The following is a 6,178-nucleotide window of genomic DNA, read 5'->3' as shown; positions in this document are numbered from 1 at the left end:
AACGATTTCCTATTGGTTTTTAAAAGATTCATAAGGCATTGATAATCACTGAGCTTGAAAATAGTTTTCTTATTGAATATCTTCTTATGACAACTTTGAAACTCCATTGTGAGACCGTGTGGTTAGGTTCTCACCCCCTTACAGCTTTACCTTTTCAGGAACCGGATAAAGAAGCGTTAAGAAGAGTTATATTGCATTTGGTTTATATGTTATTGTGTTAATTAATAGATTATTTTCTTCCCTCGTCTTTGTTATTACAAGTTTGTAAGAGAGATGGGAGTTGTATATTTTATATGTATATTATATTATGAGATATTATGTAAGGAGTCTTGTATATGAATCTATGCCTGCTTGTATTTTTCTTAAGATAAAGTATTTATTTCCAGTTTTCAAAGGAATCAGCGATACAGTGTTGAGTCACAGGCTCCTATTTTAATATTTAGTATGTAAAGTAGTCGTAATACTTCTTGCTATCAGAGGGACGATTATCCACCATCAGAAGTGGAACTACTTCAGCAGTAGTTATTGGTTCCTTTCCTATAAATACCAATGTTCTGAAAATCGGACCGGACCGGCCGGTTGAACTGGTTAAACCGGGAACTGGTGAGAGAAACGGTCCGGTCCTCCTCCTAAAACCGCCAATTTCAAAACCGTTGGAAAACCGGAAAACCAGCAGAAAACCGGTCGGTTGGGCCGGACCGGAAACCGGCCGGTTCTTAAAAAAACAAACCCACGCCGTGTCACTTACCCCCTCCCCCAAACGCCTTCGCGAATCAAATGCCCTCAGTCCCTCACCACTCACCAACCCTAGCTTCTTCAAGAATTCAAAACCCAAACCAAAAACCTAGCCTCTTCAACGGATTCGACGCCGCCGCTCGTCGTTGTAGGCGCCTCCGCGGCCTCCTCCTCCCTCCTGTTCCAAACCAAATCCCTAGCTCGGCACGTCGTCGTTGCGTCGTCTTCTAGCTTCGTTGTTCAAGGCTTCGAGTTCGAGATGCTTGCCGTGGTGTCACCGTCGTCGTCTTGCTCTCAGTTGAAGGTTAGTGGCACTGTTTAATGATTCCCTATGCTCTGTTGAGTCTGTGTTGAAACTTGAATGTCTGATAATTAGTGATTTCTGAATCTGAAATGACGTAAATCATTGGTTTTGTGTTGTTGAAATTATGTTGTTGAAATGGATTTGTTATGTTGCTGGCCTGCTGCTGCCATTTTTTAATTTTTGAGTATGATGTTTCTGAATTTTTGTTGAAATAGTTATTGATTTGAAGGTTAGGGTGATTATTTGTTCTGGAACTGAGTCTGCTGTTTCACTGCCTGATGGGAAAGTAAGTTCTCCCCATCCTCCATTGGATTCGTCCTGCTCGTCGCCCTCTTGATGGTTAGTGACTTTGGTGTGCACTTGTTCTTCGTTTTTCGTTTTATTCTCTGACTCTTTGTTCTGAAATCAACAAATCATTGAATGATTATATTGATTATGGGGTTTTGTGTCTTTGTTCAAATTTGCATAATGTCCCAGAAATTCTTTGCTGAGAACAAGAACATTGCAGGATTTGATAATGTAGGAGTGGCGTGTCTGATTTTTATGTTTCTATTGACTTTGTGATTTGTTTGTATTTATATTATGTGGATTTCATATCAGCCAGGAAAATCTCTTTATACTACTGTTAGAGAGCTCGTGGAGAATTCGCTTGACTCAGCGGAATCGATATCGGAGCTTCTGGTAGTTGAGATAACCATGTGAGTTTGCATTTGAAAGTACAATGAACTAGTAAATGATTGATTGTTCCATGCTGACATGGTTGTTGCAGTGAGGAGATAAAGAAAAGCAAATTTAATTCTATGATCGGTCATATAATTATATACAAAGGCACACGTTTTTAAATGTTTATTTGTAACCATATTCTTGCCAAGTTTTTCTTCTTTGTATTGATGTGCCATTGTTGTAACAGCTATTTGTTGCAAATCAAAAGAAACCAGCTGACATCGTGGGCATACTTGTTACAAACAGAAGCAAGCTTCTGAGGTTATTGGGTGACTTAAAACTCGATAAAGGTATAGTAGGGAATTTACAGCACTTGTTTTTACTGAATCATGTTCCCATGATCACATTTATTGGAATTTTGTGCAGAGGACGAATAGTTTGAAGCTGACAAAGCAGAAGTTATGAAGGAAATTGCCGCTCTGGAACCTAAGGATCGCCCTTGAGCTTAAGATAGTGTCAAGTGGCAGATTGTGTTGTGGCATTTTGCTTACTGAAATGTCTCTTGCTATAGTTTTTTAAGTGTCCATCGACTTGAGACGAGCTCTTTACTCAAATTTCAATGATTCCATTCTGTAATTTAATTTCCATTTTGTAAATTAACTGACAAATAAGTTGCTAAAATGAGCCACAACTAGAACTAGGGTATGGGGCTATGGGCACTGGTGGTTTTAGAAAGATGTGGGCAGCAGCCTGCCCTGACTCCTTTACCATCAATTTTTGAGTTTATAAATTGCTGGAGCTGGAGGTCATGCAATCTTTGACCGTCTACAAGTTTGTGACTTGTTGAACCTGAATGATGGTTGTTTCTGGTGTCTGCGTACTTCACGGTCAACACTAGCTGATTTTTAAGGTTTTGATGATTGATAAACCATGATGTTGGGATTTAATATTTAGATATGCTTTTATTACTATTTAACTTTTGAGTTTTGATTTTGATAAGATCATATGTATTTGGTTGATGATATTTTATGTAGTGTTTTAAATTTCGAAGATATTTTAAGATTTATATTAGACTATAATTATATTTTAGGATGTGTATTTATAATTTTTTTATTATTCTATTCTAAAACGGTTTTTCCGGTTGAACCACTTGTTAGACCGGTTAGACCAGTGAACCAGTGAACCAGTAACTAGAGCAGTTTAATAACCGGTCCGGTTTTCTGAACCTTGATAAATACACTGACACACCCAGGTAAACTTAAGTTCCTATATACTTAAATCTGCTTAACTCCTTGCTGACTTAGGCATCAGAGTGTCTTCGCAGGTACCACCCCCCATTCTTCAAACACACAACTCGGACGGTGGCTCCCAGGCAGGAACAAGTCAGAGGCCACCTTTCTTCAACGTTTGGGCATTCCATTCAAGCCCAATCATCCGGTTCTAAGTAAACTCCGAAACATTGGTGCCATTGCCGGGGACCTGGAAGATCAACGCATGATGGCAGATGACCAGTATGAAAACGGACACACCACATCTGAGTCTGAATAAGAATATCAAGATGCGGTCAACAATGACAGAGCGATAATATCCCTACAAGGAGCGGAAGGACAGCACGGCGAAGGTCCCTCGATTACCCAGGGATTGAAAAGAATATCCTCTGAAGTTCATCAACTCGGAAAAGATGGACAACCTCATTCTGCTGACCTAATGGGATTATTACATGGTCACCAAGGTCGACTCGAGCAACTAGAACAGGAGCTGGAACGATAGCGTGAAGCGGAGCGAAGGCTAAGGAGAAAGATTGAGCGACAAAGAGAACTTGAAGAAAAGCTCTCAAGGCTGGAATCCAACCTCCGAAATAAGGATTCCCGCAGAGATCGAGAGGACACCCCATTGGGAGAAGAAGACCCATTCATTGAGGATATCATGAGGGCAAAAGTTTCCAGAAATTTTAAAAGCCCCAACATGGACCTGTACGATGGGACGACAGACTCGAAGCATCACCTCAGCAATTTCAAAAGTCGGATGTACTTAGCCGACGCGTCAGACGCCACTCGTTGTAAGTTCCCATGAAGCGGTTTGATGGTCTCCCCCCAGGTCAGTGACCAGCTTCGACGACCTCTTGCGCAAGTTTCTTGAACGATTTTCAATTCAGAAAGACAAGGTCAAGCACGCCCCTAACCTCCTATGAGTCAAACAGGAGGTCGGAGAACCCCTGAGAGACTACATTGAAAGATTTAATAAGGTGTGCTTAGAAATTTAAGACCTGCCCACTAAGGTAGTAATAATGGGTCTCGTCAATGGACTTCGAGAATGACCCTTCTCCCAGTCCATCTCATAGAGACACCCGACTTCTTTGAGTGATGTACAAGAGCGAGCTGAGAAGTACATCAACATGGAAGAGAACACCAGGTTACGAGAACCAAGCTGGCGGCTGGGGAACACTCACTAATCAAAAGAAAAGGAGAAGAAACCCAAGAAAAAGGAAGAAGTCAGGCCCGAAAGGACCAGAAAATACCACTCCTACACTCCTTTACGAGTTTCCCTAGTCGACGTCTACAGAGAAATTTGTCATACTGAAAAGCTTCCTCCCCCATGACCTATTAAGAACAAGAAGGGGGGAAGCCGTAATGAATACTGTGAATATCACAAGCTATATGGACATTATACTAATGATTGCTACGACCTAAAAAATGTGATAGAAAAGCTGGCCAGGAAAGGTCGGCTAGACAGATATCTCATGGAAAGGTCGGACAATCATGAGAAAAGAAAAAGAGATGATGAAGGTTACGGACGACGAAGTCCGCCTCCGCAGACCCCAAAACGACATCCATATGATATCGGGAGGATTTGCAAGAGAAGGGTTGACCAAATCATCTCAAAAAAGACATTTGAAGGAAGTCTATCAAGTCAGGAATGAAGGGCCCGACCTCCCAACCATTTCTTTTACCAAGGAAGACGGACAAGGTATTGTGCCCGGGCATGATGACCCGGTACTAATCACTATGATTCTCGCCAACGCTCATCTGCACAGAACTCTAGTGGATCAAGGGAGTTCAACTGACATCTTGTTCAAACCAGCATTTAACAAGTTGGGATTGGACGAGAAAGTGCTAAAGGCCTAACCCGATGCCCTCTTCGGATTAGGGGACACTCCCATTAAGCCTCTGGGCTTCATTTCCCTACACACAACTTTTGGAAAGGGGATGAAATCCAAAACTTTAAGCATCAACTTTATTGTCGTCGATGTAGCTTCTGCCTACAATGCTCTGATAGGAAGAACAACCCTAAATCGGTTTGGAGTAGTAGTTTCTACACCTCATCTCTGCATGAAGTTCCCAACACCAAAAGGGATTGCTACCATCAGAGGAGACCAGAAGCTGGCGAGAAAGTATTACAATGAAAGCTTGAACCTGAGAGGTAAAGGCAAAGAAGTCAACACCATTGAGTTCGGGGGAGTCTGAGTTAGAGAAGAACTACGACCACAGCCCGAAGGAAAGGCCAAAGAGGTATAGATCAGGCAAGAGATTAGGAAGAACACCAATATAGGAGCCAATTTAGCAGAAGATCTAAAGGAGAAGCTGGTACAGCTCCTACAAGAGAATTTCGATCTCTTCGCATGGAAAGCTTCCGACATGCCTGGAATAGACCCCAAACTAATGTCACATAGATTGGCTGTTCATTTGGGATCCCGACCTGTTCAGCAAAGAAAACGGAAGCTAGGACCTCAACGAGCTCAAGTGGTCGAAGAGCAAGTGCAAGCCCTGCTTGAGGCCGGATTTATTAGAGAAGTCAAGTACCCGGCCTGGCTAGCAAATGTGGTGTTGGTCAAGAAACAGAATAGAAAATGGAGGATGTGTGTTAACTACACCAACCTTAACAAGGCATGTCCAAAAGATATATATCCTCTACCCAACATTGATATCCTAGTAGATTCCAGCTCGAGATATCAATACCTGTCATTCATGGATGCTTACTCAGGATATAACCAAATCCCGATGTATAAGTCGGACCAAGATAAGACATCATTCATCACGCCCAGAGCTAATTACTGCTACGTGGTCATGTCATTTGGATTAAAAAATGCAGGAGCCACATATCAAAGGCTGATGAATAAGGTGTTTGCACCTCATCTGGGAGAATTAATGGAGGTATATGTAGATGACATGCTTGTGAAAACCAAAGATGACACCAGCCTCCTGGAGAATCTCTCGCAAGTTTTCAACACCATAAAATTGCATGGGATGAGACTAAATCCCGATAAATGCACCTTTGCAGTGGAGGCCGAAAATTTTCTAGGATTCATGCTAACACAAAGGGGGATTGAAGCTAACCCCGATAAGTGTAGAGCAATCCTGGAAATGAAGAGTCTGACCTGCTTGAAGGAAGTTCAGCAGCTGAATGGCCGACTTGCAGCTTTGTCCAGGTTTTTGGCAGGATTAGCATTAAGATCCTTACCACTTTTTGTCCTATTGA

At 42.0% G+C, this 6,178-nt stretch overlaps 1 long non-coding RNA gene across 4 annotated transcripts; it reads left to right on the top strand.

The window, feature by feature from the left end:
* The first annotated feature begins 764 nt into the window (after positions 1-764).
* LOC112749114 (uncharacterized) lies at positions 765-2,383 on the top strand. Of its 4 annotated transcripts, none has more exons than XR_011873140.1 (4): positions 765-1,039; positions 1,255-1,378; positions 1,640-2,052; positions 2,129-2,383. It is a non-coding gene; the product is annotated as an uncharacterized lncRNA (long non-coding RNA). The 4 variants fall into 4 exon arrangements; XR_003814089.2 differs by lacking the exon at positions 765-1,039 and having other exon boundaries at positions 1,046-1,378; positions 1,640-1,737; positions 1,950-2,052; XR_011873141.1 differs by lacking the exon at positions 765-1,039 and having other exon boundaries at positions 1,046-1,378; positions 1,644-2,052.
* The last annotated feature ends 3,795 nt before the right edge of the window (positions 2,384-6,178 follow it).

Source organism: Arachis hypogaea, chromosome 15, assembly GCF_003086295.3.
Source record: "Arachis hypogaea cultivar Tifrunner chromosome 15, arahy.Tifrunner.gnm2.J5K5, whole genome shotgun sequence".
NCBI lineage: Eukaryota > Viridiplantae > Streptophyta > Magnoliopsida > Fabales > Fabaceae > Arachis > Arachis hypogaea.
This window is presented reverse-complemented; position numbering and strand designations above follow the sequence as displayed.